We start from the raw sequence: 10,047 nt of genomic DNA on the forward strand, positions 1-10,047 counted from the left end.
ACATGCGCTATAGGGGAATGGGGTATATGCACATGAACTTTTAATTTCAGTCCGCCAGCCCCAGGGCTTCCGGTTAATTGTCATCCTATACAGTGGTGTAGACCTAAAAAAAAGGTGGTGTACTATTACCCACCCAATCCAAATTTTAAAAGTTGTCAAATAAACGACTAAAGTATATATATATATATATATATATATATATATATATATATATATATATATATATATATATATATATATATATATATATATATATATATTTTTTTTTTAATCTAGAAAACAGAAGCAAAGCACACTTTTTCAAAAACCCAAATACTAGCCTATACTCAAGTACATTTTAAATGGAATGGAAATAATGGAAATGAATGGCTGAGTGGAAAATATAGGAGGGCTAAAGCGACTGTGCTGTTTTATAATTTTACTTGAACGTTTCAGTGAGACATCATTCAGCTGATTTGTTGTGATCTTCGAATAACTCACGAGATGTTCTCACAGCCGCTGCGGTCGTCAGGGGGCGGGGAATGACGCAAATTAAACAAAAACGCCCCAATTGCAACCAATTAAGATGAGAGTTAAAAAACATTTGGTATACAGTTAAAGAAGATGCAAATGCACATAAATTAGGGATGTTTAATCACCAAAACCAGTGAGTATACCGAGGGTATGATCCTCAAAAGTTGTAATACCCAAACAGCTTGTGGAAAAAAGCAGGCATACTGAGTATACGTGAGTATAGCAAGGACTACACCACTGATCCTTTACAAAATCTCTGCGTTTAAGATCTGATTTCTTCAAAAAAACAGGATGAGATACGATATAAAGTGGACTAAACAAGAAGCTCTGCATTAAATTGCATTTTTCCACGCCATGTCTTTAAAATATGGAAATTAATTTAATTTTACCCCTGCGTTTAAACAGTCTTTCAACTCTTTTTTTTAAGGGATGCTTAAGTCTATTTAACTGATTATAGCTGAATTACATTACAACATCCATGCTGTAAAAGGAACCTTGTGAAAGTGAAAACAGTGCGAGTGTGTATTGGTGTTTCCCAGTACTGGGTTGCAGCTGGAAGGGTATGTACTGTGTAAAACATTTTCTGGATAAGATATTGGTTCATTCCACTGTGGAAACCCCTCATTAATAAAGGCACTAAGCTGAAAGAAAATGAAGGAATGAATGAATATTTTAGTTTTATTAAGATGCTGTGCTTTTTAAAAGCATATTTCAAGGCTCGGTTCAGTGTGAAGTAAAAGGTATATAATGAACTGAATGATGGAGTCTTTTGAATTAAAGTGCTGTTTTAATAATACTGAATAATCGCTGTATTTGAGGATGAACTTATTTTTGATCATTGGTTGTTTAAATGAAATTGCCTGTATGTGACAGCAGTGATTTTGTGGTGTTCAATGTCAAAAAATAGCACGTCCTCTTCACATAACATACAGCGGGGGAAATAAGTATTGAACACATTGTCATGCTTTTTCCTGGAAATGATATTCCTAACGAGACAAGATGGCGGCGCGTTCGGTTCGCGAGGCTCAGCGTCTCTCCAGTATCTGCAATTTTGCAGTATTATTCCTGCTCATTTCGGGTCTGTTCGTGCAGAACAGCAGTGCCTTTACATCATACACCCGACAGGACATCTTGGATATTGGATTGTGCATTCCGGACAGTTTTATTAACAATCTTCGACTCATCCCTGAGATCGCCAGAACACACGGGCCTCAGAGCCCTACACGGCCGGGCGGAAGTGCTCGGAGGCGGCGCAGAGAACGTAAACAAAGACGGGGGAAGCGCGGCGGGCTAAGAGCTAAGCTAAAGCTAACACCACACCGGCTCTCTTTACCCAGCATCTTTCTCGCCAATGTACGGTCACTGGTGAACAAAATGGATGAGATTCGACTGCGCATCAACCACAGCAAAAGATTATGGAACTGTAATGTCATGATTTTCACAGAAACATGGCTAAACAGCGGGATACCAGACAACGCTATCTCGCTAACGGAGCATCAAACATTCCGAGCAGACAGAACGGCGGATGACTCCGGTAAGACCAGAGGCGGAGGATTATGCATTTATATTAACAAAGCTTGGTGCACAAACTCTGTCGTCGTTGGGAGACATTGCTCTGTTAACCTGGAATTTCTAATGGTTAAATGTAGACCGTTTTATCTGCCACGGGAGTTCACCTCCACCATAATAACTGCTGCTTATATCCCTCCCGACGCTGATGCCAAGCTCGCTATGAATGAACTTCATGCAGCCATCAGCAAACAACAGACTGCTCACCCGGAGGCTGCTTTTATTGTTGCGGGGGATTTTAATCACTCAAACTTAAAGACAGTGCTCCCCAAATTCCATCAAAACATTTTCTGCCACACAAGGGGAAACAAAACTTTAGACCAAGTTTACACAAACATGGCTGAAGCATATGCTGTGACCCCCCTCCCCCACTTGGGTCAATCAGATCACCTTTGTTTGTTTCTCACCCCCAAATACTCACCCATCGTCAACCGTGTGAAGCCATCAGTAAGGACCATCAAAGTGTGGCCAGCGGGGGTGGACTCCACACTCCAGGACAGGTTTGAACACACAGACTGGAGTATGTTTGCTTCCCAGGCCACATGTGGCTCTCACACAGACATTGACAGTTACACTTCCTCTGTTCTGGAATATATCAACACCACCATAGACAGTGTTACAACCCAGAAACAGATCACCACATACCCAAATCAAAAGCCATGGATGAACAAGGAGGTGCGCCTCCTGCTGAAGGCACGCAACACTGCCTTCAGATCAGGGGATGCACAGGCCTACAGCACTTCCAGGGCTAATCTGAAGAGGGGCATCAAAAAGGCCAAGCACTGCTACAAGCTAAAGCTAGAGGAGCACTTTTCCAACTCTGATCCTCGGCGCATGTGGAAGGGCATCCAGGCCATCAGCAACTACAAACCCAGCCAGTCCACCCCCACAGCCACAAATGTCTCCTTCCTGAACGAGCTAAATGACTTTTATGCCCGCTTTGAAAGAGACAATACAGAACCCTACACCAGGAACACTTCCTCAACCGACCACTCAACTATCACACTCACCTCCTCAGAAGTCTACACTGCACTGAGTCGGATCAATGTGCGTAAGGCTGCTGGACCAGACGGTATTCCTGGGCGCGTCCTCAAAGCATGTGCAGAACAGCTCACTGGGGTGTTCACAGACATTTTCAACCTGTCACTTAACCTAGCAACTGTGCCAACATGCTTTAAAACCACCTCTATTGTGCCAGTGCCCAAACACTCCAGCCCAACATGCCTGAATGACTACCGCCCTGTAGCACTCACACCCATCATCATGGAGTGCTTCGAGCGGTTGGTCCTGGCACATCTGAAAGACTCTCTGCCATCCACACTGGACCCACATCAGTTTGCCTACCGTGGCAACAGGAGCACAGAAGATGCCGTCTCCATAGCACTGCACTCTGTCCTCACACACCTGGACAATAAAACACTTATGCACGAATGCTGTTTGTTGACTTCAGCTCAGCATTCAACACTGTCATACCCTCTAAGCTAATGATCAAACTTAGAGACCTGGATATCGACACGTCTCTCTGCAACTGGGTTATGGACTTTCTGACTAACAGACCTCAGAATGTTAGATCAGGCCACATCTGCTCCACCACCGTCACACTCAACACTGGTGTACCACAGGGCTGCGTGCTGAGCCCCTTCCTCTACTCTCTCTTTACCATCGACTGTAGGCCTGTGAACAGATCCAACACCATCATCAAATTTGCAGATGACACCACAGTGATTGGTCTAATCAGCAATAATGATGAGACTGCCTACAGGGAGGAGATACAGCATCTGGCCACTTGGTGCACCGACAATATTCTGCTCCTTAACACCAGCAAGACCAAGGAGCTCATTGTGGACTTCAGGAAGGGACGAACAGGCTCGCATGATCCCATCCACATTAATGGGATGGCCGTTGAGCCTGTCTCATCCTTCAAGTTCCTGGGGACCCACATCTCTAAGGACCTTTCCTGGACCACCAACACCTCCAGCCTGGTCAAGAAGGCTCACCAGCGCCTATTCTTCTTGAGGCAACTTAAGAAGAACCAGCTTTCATCAGCCGTCCTGGTGAACTTCTACCGCTGCACAATAGAAAGCATCCTGACCAACTGCGTCACAGTCTGGTATGGAAGCTGCTCTGTTGCCGAGTGTAAGGCACTGCAGCGGGTGGTGAAAACTGCCCAACGCATCACAGGGACTACACTGCCAGCCATTGAGGACATCCAGAAGAAACACTGTCTGCGCCGAGCACGCAGTATTCTTAAGGACACCTCTCACCCTGCTCACAGACTGTTTTCTCTCCTGCCTTCCGGCAGGCGCTTCAGGCTCCCCCGGACAAAAACCAGCAGACTAAGGAACAGCTTTTTCCCCAGAGCTGTCTCCCTTTTGAACTCTGCCCCTCACTGACTCTTTTGCCCCCCCAATACACCCCCCACACTCCTCTAACTTATACTCCTCACAATCACTGCACTATTTAACATTTGCACATTTAAAGTTTGCACATATTCATTGCACTGATTCATTTACTTGAACTGGACATACCCACAGCACATGGACATTTGTAATTATGTTTATCTGTCTGCACACTTCTGCTATTAATAGTATCCTGTACATATATTCATTTATTGTAAATCTGTTCATAGCTAATACAACCTGTATATAATGTTCATAGTACATCCATCTGTAAATATCACCATAGTTTTTCTATAACTGCACTTTATAACTTATACCTGTCTCCTGCACTTGCTGCTATTGCACTGCTGGTTAGACCTAAACTGCATTTCGTTGCCTTGTACTTGTACATGTGTAATGACAATAAAGTTGAATCTAATCTAATCTAATCTAATCTAAAGGAGATGTTGACATGGAGCTGAAGCAAATTTAGGTAAAAACTCAAACAATATAACAATAAAACTAAACAAAGATCTGATAAATGAGTTCTGTGTGATAAGAGTGAAACAACAGAAGGAGAAAGTGCTGAACTACTGAAATGTGTTTAATATTTGATATAAAAGTCTGTATTGGTGCTGCAGCTTTAAGACGCCTCTCATATGGAGAATGAAGACACACACATTGCTCAGGTGTGAGTTTCCTAGAGATTTCAACAGAGAGCCCAAATTTTGATGCTTCTGTGCTTTCTGGCTAAAATGAGAATCACTATTTTGTTTTTGGGCTTAAAATCAAGATCAGGATTTTCTCAGGATTCTGTATTAAAACAACAATAATACTATTCTGTGTAGCTCTACTATTGGTTAAAATGCTTAATTTTGTATAGACTTGCAATGGTTGACTTGAACAGTCTTTGACTTTGTCCTGGTCATCAATCCACAGTAAAATGACATCAGAATACAACTATTCTGATGCTGAATAATTGTGTTTGAGACATGTGTTCGTCATCTGGCATTGATAACATTATCAGATCTTTTTTTCCACTGGTAAAATGAAAGCATTGGTCATTATCAGATTCCCTCCTGCAGTATATTCAACATTATATAGGCTACAGTAGTCATACTGACACTGTTTAACATTTATTCTCATGCACAACACTCTTTATTAAGTGTTGTGCATGAGAATGAAATGAAAGATAAAACACATCAAAGGCTTGTCGTTATCATAACTCTAAAATGCGATATGATCATCATTTAAATGATGTGCGCACAGGTTTCACTTTCACTTCTGAGTGCGGCTCATGGCTGCCATCACTGTGAGAAATAAAAACACACACATCCAAATCATACTTCCTGGCAAACGATTGCTCTGAGCAACGAACTGAACTTTATTTACAACTTTATTACCTGTTATTCACAGCCTATGTAGGTTCTGTTTAAAGTAGGCATCACTAGCAGGCACACGCAAACAGCTCTCAGCTCACAGCTAGTAAACAAACAGCTGACGGTCAGCTCACGTGTGATTTTGCGGCCGTGAATATATCATTACATTAAGACAGAAATGATTATTTTGATGAATTATACTTTATAAATACAGTATGTGACGCTTTTAATGCCATTTGGAGGTGTTCATGTTGCTGTGAAGACTTTTGCGTCCGCCTATACGCTTCTCTCCTGACCGTGAAAGTTTAATTGGCTGAATCGTAGAAAAGCTCAATTAAGATCGTGCGTAGGGTTGAATCGAGATCGCTATCTTGTTTCGATTAATCGTGCGGCCCTAGTCTCGTCTATAAAATCTGAGCTTTATTTTAAATTTTCTATTGGATTCGCATCAGGTGATTGGCTGGGCCATTCTACAGCTTGATTTTCTTTCTCTGAATGCATCTGAGAGTCTCCTTAGCTGTGTTTTGGATCATTGTCTTGCTGAAATGGTTTGATCTTCATCCTCCTGCTAATGTAGATGTTGGACTGAAGCAGCTGATATTCATTTACACTGAGGAAGGGCAGAGGATTGATGAAGAACTACTAAGAGATTTCAGCTGCTGTCTGGGCTTTCACTGCCAAAATACACCTCCCTTTCTTCATGTGTTCAACACTCTTTCTCTGCGTCATTTCATTTTATTACACAGAACTTTATAAACTAATTAGTTTTGTTTTCTTCACATATATGGATTTCTTTGGTTTGTTATCAACATCTGGTGAACATTTCAAGTCAACAGTACCTTTAGAAATATGTTTTCTGAGAAAAATGGAGACGTGTTCAATCCTTATTTACAAAAAGCTCCATTCACACACTATTGTTAATTAGTATTTATTTGTTTTTAATACTGCTATGTTAGTTTTCTAATGTGTAATTGAGTTCAATGTGAACATGACAAATGCTTTAGCAACACATATGTAACAGTTAGAGAGACAGATAGAAGGAGAGAGGGAGAGGGAGACACGCACACGCATGTGTTGCACGACTGCTGCAAACACCGCTTCTGCCTCCCGCTTCCTCAAACTCCTCCAGATCAAACCATTTTCTCCTCACAGGGGGGTTTTCCTAATATGCCCTCATTCTCCACTCTCCTGTACATCTCCACAACCACACACCCTAATCCATATCACAGGCACAACACTACAAACAATCCACAGTGAACACACAATGCACTACCTCAGCGCCACAGCAGTCCTCAATGCATCACTCTAAAAAATCCCCCCCTCTAAAAAAAACAAATGCAGCGTCCCCCTTCATGCATTAGTAGAGTCTCCAGTGGCGTCGAGAGCTGTTTTGAATGTGCGTCGCTGGCCTGCATGCGCTTCATCCCGAGGCACTCAGGTGAGCTGAAAACAGAGATTGTGTTAAGGTAAGAGCCGTGCATGCTCCAGCAGTAACTCTCCCCCACACGTATGATTCAGTACGCATGATTATTGCGCCCGTATGAGCGTGCACGCAGCTTCTGTTTCGCTCTGTCATCTTCCAGAGCGGGTCGGCCCACCTGAGAATCGTGCAGGGGTTGTGACAGTCAGCGCATCATGCATGTTTCTGCAGATCATGCTGTGTTTTAATGAGTGATCAGTGCTGGATGTGTGTGTGTGTGTGTGTGATAGACAGACGTCTTGTCCTCGGGGTGTAGTAGGGATGGAGGGATGATGAGGAAGAGGAGAAAGAACGCCGCTCTCTTCTTCTGTGTTTGCAGGATTCTGTTATTAGGACACACAGGAGCGGCAGGAGGATTAGAGTCAGGCCGGGGAGAGAGACGTACACTGATATACTGATGTGTGTGTGTGTGTGTGTCACTGTAGAAGCAGCAGGAGATTACTACAGTGATGATGACTGCTGAAGTAGAGCACTGTGTGTGTGTGTGTGTGTGTGTGTGTGTGTGTGTGCGTGTGTGTGTGTGTGTGTGTGTGTGTGTAGATAAGCATACACTGAAGTCACGCCATAATAGTTTATAAATTCTTATCTATCTGTCTGTCTGTCTGTCTGTCTGTCTATCTATCTATCATTCTGTCCATCTGGTTTTCCATCTATCCATCCAGTCATTCATCTATCCATCATTCTGTAGTTTCTTCCGTCCGTCCGTCCGTCTCTCTGTCTATTGTTCTATCTTGTTATTACTCTATAGTTCTTTCATTCTATCCATCGTTCTGTCGTTTTATCTATCATTTCATTCAGTCATTCTATCATTCTTTATATTGTTAAAACATTTTATCAATCATTCTGTCAGTCTGTCAATCTATCCATCCACCATTCTTTAGCTCCATCCACCCTCCTACCATCCATCCATCAATCTTTAGCTCCATCCATCCATCTGTCGTTCTATCATTCTATCTATCCTTCTATCATTCTGTAGCTCCATCCATCCATCATCCATCCATCTATCACTCTTTAGCTCCATCCACATCCATCCATCCATCCATCCATCCATCCATTCCGTCTGTCTGTCCAGTTATTGTTCTATATCATTCTTTCTATTGCTCATTTATTCTATCATTCTATCCATCGTTCTGTTCTATCTATCTATCTATCTATCTATCTATCTATCTATCTATCTATCTATCTATCTATCTATCTATCTATCTATCTATCTATCTATCTATCTATCTATCTATCTTTAGCTCCATCCACCATCCTACTATCCATCCATCCATCCATCCATCCATCCATCCATCCATCCATCAATCTTTAGCTCCATCCATTCATCTATCTGTTGTTCTATCATTCTATCAATCCTGCTATCATTCTGTAGCTCCATCCATCCATCCATTTATCTATCCATCAATCTTCAGCTCCCTCCATCCATCCATTTATCTATCCATCAATCTTCAGCTCCATCCATCCATGTATCATCCATCCATCCATCCATCCATTTATCTATCCATCAATCTTCAGCTCCATCCATCCATCCATCCATCCATCCATCCATTTATCTATCCATCAATCTTCAGCTCCATCCATCCATCCATCTATCATCCATCCATCCATCCATCCATTTATCTATCCATCAATCTTCAGCTCCATCCATCCATCCATCCATCCATCCATCCATCCATTTATCTATCCATCAATCTTCAGCTCCATCCATCCATCCATCTATCATCCATCCATCCATCCATCCATTTATCTATCCATCAATCTTCAGCTCCATCCATCCATCCATCCATTTATCTATCCATCAATCTTCAGCTCCATCCATCCATCCATCCATCCATTTATCTATCCATCAATCTTCAGCTCCATCCATCCATCCATCAATCCATTTATCTATCATGCCATCCATCCATCCATCCATCCATCAATCCATTTATCATTCCATCCATCCATCCATCCATCCATCCATTTATCTATCATTCCATCCATCCATCCATCCATTTATTTATCCATCTTTCTTTAGCTCCATCCATCCATCCATCCATCCATCCATCCATCCATCCATCCAGCCATCTATCTTTATCTATCCATCACTCTTTAGCTCCATCCACCATCCATCCATCCATCCATCCATCCATCCATCTATCCATCTATCTGTCTTTCTTTAGCTCCATCTATCCATCCATTCATCCATCCACCAATCCATTTATCTGTCCATCATTCTTTAGATCCATCCATCCATCCATCCATCCATCCATCCATCCATCCATCCATCTATCACTCTTTAGCTCCATCCACCATCTATCCATCCATCCATCCATCCATCCATCATCTGCATTTCCAATCCAGTGCCTCGTGTTTTCTTCTTCATTTCAATCTCAGTAGTTAACTGAAAATAAAAATAATAAGAAGAATAAAGATCATGTACACATTCTTAAAGCTTAACTGTCTTATTAAACAGTACTTATAAACTCTGTGGTGTGTGTGTGTGTGTGTGTGTGTGTGTTTGTTCACAAGTGCTAATCAGCATAAACCAGTCCTTCATTGATGTGATTAGCAGTGTGTAATGCCACTGCTTTGTATTTTACCAGCAGTAAGCTTTAGTGGCGATTTTCATGTGAGCTTGTAGATAAAGTCAGGGTCTCGCTGTGAGGTCTTTCATACGTGACCTCACACAAACCCAACCACGCTGAAGATGTTCATTAACACATTAAATATGCGCATAATTTATTCC

General features: G+C 42.1%; 1 protein-coding gene across 2 annotated transcripts in view; it reads left to right on the forward strand.

Annotated features, from left to right (window-relative positions):
* The window catches only part of cdk14 (cyclin dependent kinase 14), a 285,314-nt gene that overhangs the window by 71,647 nt on the left and 203,620 nt on the right, over positions 1-10,047 (forward strand). The window contains exon 1 of one of the 2 annotated variants that reach the window (XM_056474724.1): positions 7,217-7,305. The exons of the other annotated variant lie outside the window; for it this stretch is intronic. The gene's annotated coding sequence lies outside the window, so the exon portion shown is untranslated. Of the gene's footprint in view, positions 1-7,216; positions 7,306-10,047 lie in introns of those variants that run through there. 2 annotated transcript variants of the gene reach the window in all.

Source organism: Danio aesculapii, chromosome 16, assembly GCF_903798145.1.
Source record: "Danio aesculapii chromosome 16, fDanAes4.1, whole genome shotgun sequence".
In the NCBI taxonomy this organism is placed as follows: Eukaryota; Metazoa; Chordata; class Actinopteri; order Cypriniformes; family Danionidae; genus Danio; species Danio aesculapii.